The 12,393-nt window shown below is 45.6% G+C and overlaps 6 non-coding genes across 6 annotated transcripts; all 6 read right to left on the reverse strand.

Annotated features, from left to right (window-relative positions):
- Positions 1–1,578: 1,578 nt before the first annotated feature.
- Positions 1,579–1,666, reverse strand: trnay-gua (transfer RNA tyrosine (anticodon GUA)). Its single transcript is given in 2 exon segments — positions 1,579–1,614; positions 1,630–1,666. It is a non-coding gene; the product is annotated as a tRNA-Tyr (tRNA).
- Positions 1,667–2,832: 1,166 nt separating this feature from the next.
- On the reverse strand, positions 2,833–2,920 carry trnay-gua (transfer RNA tyrosine (anticodon GUA)). Its single transcript is given in 2 exon segments — positions 2,833–2,868; positions 2,884–2,920. It is a non-coding gene; the product is annotated as a tRNA-Tyr (tRNA).
- A 1,166-nt stretch (positions 2,921–4,086) lies between these two features.
- trnay-gua (transfer RNA tyrosine (anticodon GUA)) lies at positions 4,087–4,174 on the reverse strand. The gene is given in 2 exon segments: positions 4,087–4,122; positions 4,138–4,174. It is a non-coding gene; the product is annotated as a tRNA-Tyr (tRNA).
- Positions 4,175–5,340: 1,166 nt separating this feature from the next.
- trnay-gua (transfer RNA tyrosine (anticodon GUA)) lies at positions 5,341–5,428 on the reverse strand. The gene is given in 2 exon segments: positions 5,341–5,376; positions 5,392–5,428. It is a non-coding gene; the product is annotated as a tRNA-Tyr (tRNA).
- A 2,421-nt stretch (positions 5,429–7,849) lies between these two features.
- Positions 7,850–7,937, reverse strand: trnay-gua (transfer RNA tyrosine (anticodon GUA)). Its single transcript is given in 2 exon segments — positions 7,850–7,885; positions 7,901–7,937. It is a non-coding gene; the product is annotated as a tRNA-Tyr (tRNA).
- A 4,047-nt stretch (positions 7,938–11,984) lies between these two features.
- Positions 11,985–12,072, reverse strand: trnay-gua (transfer RNA tyrosine (anticodon GUA)). The gene is given in 2 exon segments: positions 11,985–12,020; positions 12,036–12,072. It is a non-coding gene; the product is annotated as a tRNA-Tyr (tRNA).
- Between the last annotated feature and the right edge of the window lie 321 nt (positions 12,073–12,393).

Below are 12,393 nucleotides of genomic sequence, written 5' to 3' on the forward strand. Positions count from 1 at the left end.
GAATTAGACACGAGCTGAAAGTTGCTGCTGGGATGACTGTGCAGGGGCAGTGAGCTGGTGTATCCGACTGACAGATGTCTACTTGTACTTTGAATTGTGTTCTGGGAGTTTGGATGCATTGTAGTCAAAGGAATACCCTGGTGGCCAGCAGGTGCCGAAGAGAATGCAAAGAGCCAGGTACTGGACGTTTTGAAAAATGAAAAGAAGAGCTGCTGCGCCTGTAGATGAATATGCAAAGGAGTAATGTAAAGAGAAAAGTTTGAATGGGTGTCATGTGTTTAGTTGCGCTTGGAATGTTTTTTGTTGAAAAAGGGAAGGGGAGCTTCCTTCGAGCCAGAATTGAACCAGTGACCTAAGGAAGCCAGTTTGAATGATCTACAGTTCTCCGCTCTACCAGCTGAGTTATCGAAGAAAAGGCCGCATGCAGTTGTTCTTTTCTGGTTATTTCCCACATGCCATTAGCGATTTGACGCTTCATCTCACTCTGCATTTTGCTGCTATGTGAGACTTTGAGCCATTAACAGAACTCCATAGCAGGAGTCTGTGCTACTTTCAATTAAACTTTTCATGATGCAAACTGCAGATCAAAGCTTTCCCTCCTCCTTGCATTGCAATTTCAGACAAACACTCAATTCTGCCTTCGTGAACCTTGCAAATGCACCTATTTGCTCACTTTGTCTGGAAGGCCATTCAGGAGATGCCCTCACATGTCAGTGAGCTGAGTGACTGGCTTTCTATTTGAAAGACATTCATTCAACCTCAGAGATAGGGGCAGATCATGCACACATTTAATTTCCTTAATTGCCTCGGCTGGGCATCTTTGACGCTTGCTAAAATTCAATAACCTTCATAGTTGCAACTGTCTGTAAATTTTAAACTCCCTCCAATTTGTGTGCAACAGCACATTCTTAACTTGGAGCTCTGTGACCTGGCCAAAAGAAGTGGTGAGCTTGACTGGTAATAGGAATAGAATAATGGACTGCCTCTCACAATAAAAGCGCAGGGTCTAGAAGTTGAAGTAATTCACTGCATCGTGGCACAACGCACAATGACTTGCTTCACTGGATACGCTGCACACCTATCTCCAAGTGGCTCGGAGATCAGCAGGGAAGTCCTGCTAGTGTCAGCCTGCTGCCCACATACAGTAGACGCTTGTCTCCATCAGCAAGTCCACAAAGCAACGGGTGAACTTCATCTGAAGGGATTTCAATTTAGATGATGACAGTAGCAGCCGAGAGTGCAATGATGTGGATCGAATTAGACACGAGCTGAAAGTTGCTGCTGGGATGACTGTGCAGGGACAATGAGGAGGTGTGTCCGACTGACAGATGTCTACTTGTACTTTGAATTGTGTTCTGGTAGTTTGGATGCATTGTAGTGAAAGGAATACCCTGGTGGCCAGCAGGTGCCGAAGAGAATGCAAAGATCCAGGTTCTGGGCGTTTTGAAAAATGAAAAGAAGGGCTGCTGCACCTGTAGATGAATATGCGAAGGAGTAATGTAAAGAGAAGAGTTTGAATGGGTGTCATGCGTTTAGTTGCGCTTGGAATGTTGTTTGTTGAAAAAGGGAAGGGGAGCTTCCTTCGAGCCGGAATTGAACCAGCAACCTAAGGATGTCAGTTTGAATGATCTACAGTCCTCCGCTCTACCAGCTGAGCTATCGAAGGAGAGGCCACATGCAGTAGTTCTTTTCTGGTTATTTCTCAAATGCCATTAGCGATTTGACGCTTCATCTCACTCTGCATGTTGCTGCTATGTGAGACTTTGAGCCATTAACAGAACTCCATAGCAAGAGTCTGTGCTACTTTCAATGAAACGTTTCATGATGCAAACTGCAGATCAAAGCTTTCCCTCCTCCTTGCATTGCAATTTCAGACAAACACTCAATTCTGCCTCAGCGAACCTTGCAAATGCACCTATTTGCTGACTTTGTCTGGAAGGCCATTCAGGAGATGCCCTCACATGTCAGTGAGATGAGTGACTGACTTTCTATTTGAAAGACATTCATTCAACCTCAGAGATAGGGGCAGATCATGCACACATTTAATTTCCTTATATGCCACGGCTGTGCATCTTTGACGCTTTCTAAAATTCAATAATCTTCATAGTTGCAACTGTCTGTAAATTTTAATCTCCCTCCAATTTGTGTGCAGCAGCACATTCTTAACTTGGAGCTCTGTGACCTGGCCAAAAGAAGAGGTGAGCTTGACTGGTAATAGGAATAGAATAATGGACTGCCTCTCACAATAAAAGCGCAGGGTCTAGAAGTTGAAGTAATTCACTGCATCATGGCACAACGCACAATGACTTGCTTCACTGGCTACGCTGCACACCTATCTCCAAGTGGCTCGGAGATCAGCAGGGAAGTCCTGCTAGTGTCAGCCTGCTGCCCAAATACAGTAGACGCTTGTCTCCATCAGCAAGTCCTCAAAGCAACGGGTGAGCTTCATCTGAAGGGATTTCAATTCGGATGATGACAGAAGCAGCCAAGAGTGCAATGATATGGATTGAATTAGACACGAGCTGAAAGTTGCTGCTGGGATGACTGTGCAGGGGCAGTGAGCTGGTGTATCCGACTGACAGATGACTACTTGTACTTTGAATTGTGTTCTGGGAGTTTGGATGCATTGTAGTCAAAGGAATACCCTGGTGGCCAGCAGGTGCCGAAGAGAATGCAAAGAGCCAGGTACTGGACGTTTTGAAAAATGAAAAGAAGAGCTGCTGCGCCTGTAGATGAATATGCAAAGGAGTAATGTAAAGAGAAAAGTTTGAATGGGTGTCATGTGTTTAGTTGCGCTTGGAATGTTTTTTGTTGAAAAAGGGAAGGGGAGCTTCCTTCGAGCCAGAATTGAACCAGCGACCTAAGGATGTCAGTTTGAATGATCTACAGTCCTCCGCTCTACCAGCTGAGTTATCGAAGGAGAGGCCACATGCAGTAGTTCTTTTCTGGTTATTTCTCAAATGCCATTAGCGATTTGACGCTTCATCTCACTCTGCATGTTGCTGCTATGTGAGACTTTGAGCCATTAACAGAACTCCATAGCAAGAGTCTGTGCTACTTTCAATTCAACGTTTCATGATGCAAACTGCAGATCAAAGCTTTCCCTCCTCCTTGCATTGCAATTTCAGACAAACCCTCAATTCTGACTCAGCGAACCTTGCAAATGCACCTATTTGCTGACTTTGTCTGGAAGGCCATTCAGGAGATGCCCTCACATGTCAGTGAGATGAGTGACTGACTTTCTATTTGAAAGACATTCATTCAACCTCAGAGATAGGGGCAGATCATGCACACATTTAATTTCCTTATATGCCACGGCTGTGCATCTTTGACGCTTTCTAAAATTCAATAATCTTCATAGTTGCAACTGTCTGTAAATTTTAATCTCCCTCCAATTTGTGTGCAGCAGCACATTCTTAACTTGGAGCTCTGTGACCTGGCCAAAAGAAGAGGTGAGCTTGACTGGTAATAGGAATAGAATAATGGACTGCCTCTCACAATAAAAGCGCAGGGTCTAGAAGTTGAAGTAATTCACTGCATCATGGCACAACGCACAATGACTTGCTTCACTGGCTACGCTGCACACCTATCTCCAAGTGGCTCGGAGATCAGCAGGGAAGTCCTGCTAGTGTCAGCCTGCTGCCCAAATACAGTAGACGCTTGTCTCCATCAGCAAGTCCTCAAAGCAACGGGTGAGCTTCATCTGAAGGGATTTCAATTCGGATGATGACAGAAGCAGCCAAGAGTGCAATGATATGGATTGAATTAGACACGAGCTGAAAGTTGCTGCTGGGATGACTGTGCAGGGGCAGTGAGCTGGTGTATCCGACTGACAGATGACTACTTGTACTTTGAATTGTGTTCTGGGAGTTTGGATGCATTGTAGTCAAAGGAATACCCTGGTGGCCAGCAGGTGCCGAAGAGAATGCAAAGAGCCAGGTACTGGACGTTTTGAAAAATGAAAAGAAGAGCTGCTGCGCCTGTAGATGAATATGCAAAGGAGTAATGTAAAGAGAAAAGTTTGAATGGGTGTCATGTGTTTAGTTGCGCTTGGAATGTTTTTTGTTGAAAAAGGGAAGGGGAGCTTCCTTCGAGCCAGAATTGAACCAGCGACCTAAGGATGTCAGTTTGAATGATCTACAGTCCTCCGCTCTACCAGCTGAGTTATCGAAGGAGAGGCCACATGCAGTAGTTCTTTTCTGGTTATTTCTCAAATGCCATTAGCGATTTGACGCTTCATCTCACTCTGCATGTTGCTGCTATGTGAGACTTTGAGCCATTAACAGAACTCCATAGCAAGAGTCTGTGCTACTTTCAATTCAACGTTTCATGATGCAAACTGCAGATCAAAGCTTTCCCTCCTCCTTGCATTGCAATTTCAGACAAACCCTCAATTCTGACTCAGCGAACCTTGCAAATGCACCTATTTGCTGACTTTGTCTGGAAGGCCATTCAGGAGATGCCCTCACATGTCAGTGAGATGAGTGACTGACTTTCTATTTGAAAGACATTCATTCAACCTCAGAGATAGGGGCAGATCATGCACACATTTAATTTCCTTATATGCCACGGCTGTGCATCTTTGACGCTTTCTAAAATTCAATAATCTTCATAGTTGCAACTGTCTGTAAATTTTAATCTCCCTCCAATTTGTGTGCAGCAGCACATTCTTAACTTGGAGCTCTGTGACCTGGCCAAAAGAAGAGGTGAGCTTGACTGGTAATAGGAATAGAATAATGGACTGCCTCTCACAATAAAAGCGCAGGGTCTAGAAGTTGATGTAATTCACTGCATCATGGCACAACGCACAATGACTTGCTTCACTGGCTACGCTGCACGCCTATCTCCAAGTGGCTCGGAGATCAGCAGGGAAGTCCTGCTAGTGTCAGCCTGCTGCCCAAATACAGTAGACGCTTGTCTCCATCAGCAAGTCTTCAAAGCAACGGGTGAGCTTCATTTGAAGGGATTTCAATTTAGATGATGACAGTAGCAGCCGAGAGTGCAATGATGTGGATTGAATTAGACACGAGCTGAAAGTTGCTGCTGGGATGACTGTGCAGGGGCAATGAGGAGGTGTGTCCGACTGACAGATGTCTACTTGTACTTTGAATTGTGTTCTGGGAGTTTGGATGCATTGTAGTGAAAGGAATACCCTGGTGGCCAGCAGGTGCCGCAGAGAATGCAAAGAGCCAGGTTCTGGGCGTTTTGAAAAATGAAAAGAAGGGCTGCTGCGCCTGTAGATGAATATGCAAAGGAGTATTGTAAAGAGAAGAGTTTGAATGGGTGTCATGTGTTGAGTTGCGCTTGGAATGTTTTTTGTTGAAAAAGGGAAGGGGAGCTTCCTTCGAGCCGGAATTGAACCAGCGACGTAAGGATGTCAGTTTGAATGATCTACAGTCCTCCGCTCTACCAGCTGAGCTATCGAAGGAGAGGCCACATGCAGTCTTTCTTTTCTGGTTATTTCCCACATGCCATTAGCGATTTGACGCTTCATCTCACTCTGCATGTTGCTGCTATGTGAGACTTTGAGCCATTAACAGAACTCCATAGCAGGAGTCTGTGCGACTTTCAATTAAACGTTTCATGATGCAAACTGCAGATCAAAGCTTTCCCTCCTCCTTGCATTGCAATTTCAGACAAACACTCAATTCTGCCTTAGCGAACCTTGCAAATGCACCTATTTGCTGACTTTGTCTGGAAGGCCATTCAGGAGATGCCCTCACATGTCAGTGAGCTGAGTGACTGGCTTTCTATTTGAAAGACATTCATTCAACCTTAGAGATAGGAACAGATCATGCACACATTTAATTTCCTTAATTGCCTCGGCTGGGCATCTTTGACGCTTGCTAAAATTCAATAATCTTCATAGTTGCAAGTGTCTGTAAATTTTAATCTCCCTCCAATTTGTGTGCAACAGCACATTATAAACTTGGAGCTGTGTGACCTCGCCAAAAGATGAGGTGAGCTTGACTGGGAATAGGAATAGATTAATGGACTGCCTCTCACAATAAAAGCGCAGGGTCTAGAAGGTGAAATAATTCACTGCATCATGGCACAACGCACAATGATTTGCTTCACTGGATACGCTGCACACCTATCTCCAAGTGGCTCGGAGATCAGCAGGGAGGTCCTGCTAGTGTCAGCCTGCTGCCCAAATACAGTAGGCGCTTGTCTCCATCAGCAAGTCCTCAAAGCAACGGGTGAGCTTCATCTGAAGGGTTTTCAATTTGGATGATGACAGTAGCAGCCAAGAGTGCAATGACGTGGATTTAATTAGACACGAGCTGAAAGTTGCTGCTGGGATGACTGTGCAGGGGCAATGAGGAGGTGTGTCCGACTGACAGAAGTCTACTTGTACTTTGAATTGTGTTCTGGGAGTTTGGATGCATTGTAGTCAAAGGAATACCCTGGTGGCCAGCAGGTGCCGAAGAGAATGCAAAGAGCCAGGTTCTGGGCGTTTTGAAAAATGAAAAGAAGGGCTGCTGCACCTGTAGATGAATATGCGAAGGAGTAATGTAAAGAGAAGAGTTTGAATGCGTGTCATGCGTTTAGTTGCGCATGGAATGTTGTTTGTTGAAAAAGGGAAGGGGAGGTTCCTTCGAGCCGGAATTGAACCAGTGATCTAAGCATGTCAGTTAGAATGATCTACAGTCCTCCACTCTACCAGCTGAGCTATCAAAGGAGAGGCCACATGCAGTTGTTCTTTTCTGGTTATTTCCCACATGCCATTAGCGATTTGACGCTTCATCTCACTCTGCATGTTGCTGCTTTGTGAGACTTTGAGCCATTAACAGAACTCCATAGCAGGAGTCTGTGCTACTTTCAATTAAACGTTTCATGATGCAAACTGCAGATCAAAGCTTTCCCTCCTCCTTGCATTGCAATTTCAGGCAAACACTCAATTCTGCCTTAGCGAACCTTGCAAATGCACCTATTTGCTGACTTTGTCTGGAAGGCCATTCAGGAGATCCCCTTAGATGTCAGTGAGCTGAGTGACTGACTTTCTATTTGAAAGACATTCATTCAACCTCAGAGATAGGGGCAGATCATGCACACATTTAATTTCCTTAATTGCCTCGGCTGGGCATCTTTGACGCTTGCTAAAATTCAATAATCTTCATAGTTGCAACTGTCTGTAAATTTTAATCTCTCTCCAATTTGTGTGCAACAGCACATTCTTAACTTGGAGCTGTGTGACCTGGCCAAAAGAAGTGGTGAGCTTGACTGGTAATAGGAATAGAATTATGGACTGCCTCTCACAATAAAAGCGCAGGGTCTAGAAGGTGAAGTAATTCAATGCATCATGGCACAACGCACAATGACTTGCTTCACTGGATACGCTGCACACCTATCTCCAAGTGTCTCGGAGATCAGCAGGGAAGTCCTGCTAGTGTCAGCCTGCTGCCCACATACAGTAGACGCTTGTCTCCATCAGCAAGTCCTCAAAGCAACGGGTGAGCTTCATCTGAAGGGATTTCAATTTAGATGATGACAGTAGCAGCCGAGAGTGCAATGATGTGGATTGAATTAGACACGAGCTGAAAGTTGCTGCTGGGATGACTGTGCAGGGGCAATGAGGAGGTGTGTCCGACTGACAGATGTCTACTTGTACTTTGAATTTTGTTCTGGGAGTTTGGATGCATTGTAGTGAAAGGAATACCCTGGTGGCCAGCAGGTGCCGAAGAGAATGCAAAGAGCCAGGTTCTGGGCGTTTTGAAAAATGAAAAGAAGGGCTGCTGCACCTGTAGATGAATATGCGAAGGAGTAATGTAAAGAGAAGAGTTTGAATGCGTGTCATGCGTTTAGTTGCGCATGGAATGTTGTTTGTTGAAAAAAGGGAAGGGGAGCTTCCTTCGAGCCGGAATTGAACCAGCGACCTAAGGATGTCAGTTTGAATGATCTACAGTCCTCCGCTCTACCAGCTGAGCTATCGAAGGAGAGGCCACATGCAGTAGTTCTTTTCTGGTTATTTCTCAAATGCCATTAGCGATTTGACGCTTCATCTCACTCTGCATGTTGCTGCTATGTGAGACTTTGAGCCATTAACAGAACTCCATAGCAAGAGTCTGTGCTACTTTCAATGAAACGTTTCATGATGCAAACTGCAGATCAAAGCTTTCCCTCCTCCTTGCATTGCAATTTCAGACAAACACTCAATTCTGCCTCAGCGAACCTTGCAAATGCACCTATTTGCTGACTTTGTCTGGAAGGCCATTCAGGAGATGCCCTCACATGTCAGTGAGATGAGTGACTGACTTTCTATTTGAAAGACATTCATTCAACCTCAGAGATAGGGGCAGATCATGCACACATTTAATTTCCTTATATGCCACGGCTCTGCATCTTTGACGCTTTCTAAAATTCAATAATCTTCATAGTTGCAACTGTCTGTAAATTTTAATCTCCCTCCAATTTGTGTGCAGCAGCACATTCTTAACTTGGAGCTCTGTGACCTGGCCAAAAGAAGAGGTGAGCTTGACTGGTAATAGGAATAGAATAATGGACTGCCTCTCACAATAAAAGCGCAGGGTCTAGAATGTAAGGTTTTCGGGCAATTCGGCCTTTTTGGACTGCCCAAGGATAAAACCCAGAGACTGTAAACTGACTTTTCAGCCAAGAGAACGTAACCAGATTTCCCAGCAGGCTTGATCCGCTGAGCTGAGTAGGGGCATAGGTATTTACAAACCCCCCCCTAGGAGCTACAAGGAAGAAGGAGCCAGACAACGAGATAAGATTAACACACAGACAAAGGGGCACGGGAATACACAGGGGGCCTGCCTGCAAGCAGGACAATGGGATGGTCATAGCCCCATGCAGATGTAAATTACTTGGCCTCCACCAGAGCAGAATCCAATTAACACCCCATCAACATAGCAAGGTGAGAATAGCAGCCATCTCCGGAGCAGCTGGAAGACTTTGAAAATCTTCACAAGAGAGCTTAACCTTGTTATCCCAAAAAGCAGACTGTCTGGGCTCAGTATATTGCGCTGGAAAAGCCCCTTGAAGATAAACGGTAGAAAAAACCAAGTTGGAGGCGGACCTGGGGGAGGTACTCCAATCTTGACAGAAGCCACCGGCAGGAACTCACTGGGTGGAGGGGGCGGAGTCGGCGCCAAATTCAAATCGCGGCAGGTCTGCCTGGCTGGAAGGAGCGGACCTGCGAGGAAAACCCGGAAGCGAACAGCTCTGACCGGCTCAAAGGGGGCGGGACCAGCGGGAACTTTAAACTTGGACCGATACAACGCAAAGGGGGAGGAAAACCCGGAAGTCGACAGCTCTGACCGGCTCAAAGGGGGCGGGACCAGCGGGAACTTTAAACCTTACCAATTCAATGCAAAAGGGGCTGGCCGAACACAGGAAAGGGCCAGGTAAAACGGATATAAAAGGGGCTGTGTTTCGATTGAGGGTCTCTTGGCTTGACCTCTCCACCTTTGACTTGACCTCTCGCAGCCTGTGACCGTAAGTACCCTGCAGCAGCTTGCGAAACTCCCTTGACCTTGATAGTGGTTGAGGCTTTGGGGAAGGGGACTTGATTTGTGTTCTGTGTCATTGCTAAAACTGTGTAACAATAAGATTTTTCGTTGTGTCCGTTATAGTACTTTCTGAATAGACTTAGTTTGTGTTAGAGTTTAAGATTTTATTATAATTTCTTCTGTTTGATGATTTTGACCTGGGTTTTGCAATAAACCTTGATTTGCTGATAATTGGAGTCGTTTAAATTCTTCAATCTCTCACCAGCGATCTCTGACCAAGTCATTGTTAAGATATTCCTCACCTTAATTCCGGGTTCAAGAATCTAGGGTCATCTTGAGCGATTCACTCAGGACAGGCTGCTGGTTAGGTAATAAACAGCAGTGTCCTATTCTCTCTCTTGGGAAAGCTACTCCAGCGAAGTAGGAACCGGGTGGGTGTTGCACCACCGGCAAGAGAGAGAATCACCTGGGCATTGGTAGGGGTCTGGATATCTGTGTGATATAAGCCTCAGGCTTCCGGTTAGGGATAAACGGCAGGCTTGATTCAGTGCTCTCTTCCGTGGAGGTGTCCCAGTGCGGCATCCCCTGGCCTCTGAAGTTTCAGTGCCAGCTGGAGAGAGACACACACAGATACTCAAACCCCAGATATCGGCCCAGTAGTGGAGTAGCAGAGATGGAACCCTCTACAAGAAGTTGAAGTAATTCACTGCATCATGGCACAACGCACAATGACTTGCTTCACTGGCTACGCTGCACACCTATCTCCAAGTGTCTCGGAGATCAGCAGGGAAGTCCTGCTAGTGTCAGCCTGCTGCCCAAATACAGTAGACGCTTGTCTCCATCAGCAAGTCCTCAAAGCAACGGGTGAGCTTCATCTGAAGGGATTTCAATTCGGATGATGACAGAAGCAGCCAAGAGTGCAATGATATGGATTGAATTAGACACGAGCTGAAAGTTGCTGCTGGGATGACTGTGCAGGGGCAGTGAGCTGGTGTATCCGACTGACAGATGTCTACTTGTACTTTGAATTGTGTTCTGGGAGTTTGGATGCATTGTAGTCAAAGGAATACCCTGGTGGCCAGCAGGTGCCGAAGAGAATGCAAAGAGCCAGGTACTGGACGTTTTGAAAAATGAAAAGAAGAGCTGCTGCGCCTGTAGATGAATATGCAAAGGAGTAATGTAAAGAGAAAAGTTTGAATGGGTGTCATGTGTTTAGTTGCACTTGGAATGTTTTTTGTTGAAAAAGGGAAGGGGAGCTTCCTTCGAGCCAGAATTGAACCAGTGACCTAAGGAAGCCAGTTTGAATGATCTGCAGTTCTCCGCTCTACCAGCTGAGTTATCGAAGAAAAGGCCGCATGCAGTTGTTCTTTTCTGGTTATTTCCCACATGCCATTAGCGATTTGACGCTTCATCTCACTCTGCATTTTGCTGCTATGTGAGACTTTGAGCCATTAACAGAACTCCATAGCAGGAGTCTGTGCTACTTTCAATTCAACGTTTCATGATGCAAACTGCAGATCAAAGCTTTCCCTCCTCCTTGCATTGCAATTTCAGACAAACACTCAATTCTGCCTTCGTGAACCTTGCAAATGCACCTATTTGCTCACTTTGTCTGGAAGGCCATTCAGGAGATGCCCTCACATGTCAGTGAGCTGAGTGACTGGCTTTCTATTTGAAAGACATTCATTCAACCTCAGAGATAGGGGCAGATCATGCACACATTTATTTTCCTTAATTGCCTCGGCTGGGCATCTTTGACGCTTGCTAAAATTCAATAATCTTCATAGTTGCAACTGTCTGTAAATTTTAAACTATTCCAATTTGTGTGCAACAGCACATTCTTAACTTGGAGTTGTATGACCTGGCCAAAAGAAGTGGTGAGCTTGACTGGTAATAGGAATAGAATAATGGACTGCCTCTCACAATAAAAGCGCAGGGTCTAGAAGGTGAAGTAATTCACTGCATCATGGCACAACGCACAATGACTTGCTTCACTGGATACGCTGCACACCTATCTCCATGTGTCTCGGAGATCAGCAGTGAAGTCCTGCTAGTGTCAGCCTGCTGCCCACATACAGTAGACGCTTGTCTCCATCAGCAAGTCCACAAAGCAACGGGTGAACTTCATCTGAAGGGATTTCAATTTAGATGATGACAGTAGCAGCCGAGAGTGCAATGATGTGGATCGAATTAGACACGAGCTGAAAGTTGCTGCTGGGATGACTGTGCAGGGGCAATGAGGAGGTGTGTCCGACTGACAGATGTCTACTTGTACTTTGAATTGTGTTCTGGTAGTTTGGATGCATTGTAGTCAAAGGAATACCCTGGTGGCCAGCAGGTGCCGAAGAGAATGCAAAGATCCAGGTTCTGGGCGTTTTGAAAAATGAAAAGAAGGGCTGCTGCACCTGTAGATGAATATGCGAAGGAGTAATGTCAAGAGAAGAGTTTGAATGGGTGTCATGCGTTTAGTTGCGCTTGGAATGTTGTTTGTTGAAAAAGGGAAGGGGAGCTTCCTTCGAGCCGGAATTGAACCAGCGATCTAAGGATGTCAGTTTGAATGATCTACAGTCCTCCGCTCTACCAGCTGAGCTATCGAAGGAGAGGCCACATGCAGTAGTTCTTTTCTGGTTATTTCTCAAATGCCATTAGCGATTTGACGCTTCATCTCACTCTGCATGTTGCTGCTATGTGAGACTTTGAGCCATTAACAGAACTCCATAGCAAGAGTCTGTGCTACTTTCAATTCAACGTTTCATGATGCAAACTGCAGATCAAAGCTTTCCCTCCTCCTTGCATTGCAATTTCAGACAAACACTCAATTCTGCCTCAGCGAACCTTGCAAATGCACCTATTTGCTGACTTTGTCTGGAAGGCCATTCAGGAGATGCCCTCACATGTCAGTGAGATGAGTGACTGACTT

Source organism: Scyliorhinus torazame, chromosome 11 (assembly GCF_047496885.1).
Source record: "Scyliorhinus torazame isolate Kashiwa2021f chromosome 11, sScyTor2.1, whole genome shotgun sequence".
NCBI classification, from domain to species: domain Eukaryota; kingdom Metazoa; phylum Chordata; class Chondrichthyes; order Carcharhiniformes; family Scyliorhinidae; genus Scyliorhinus; species Scyliorhinus torazame.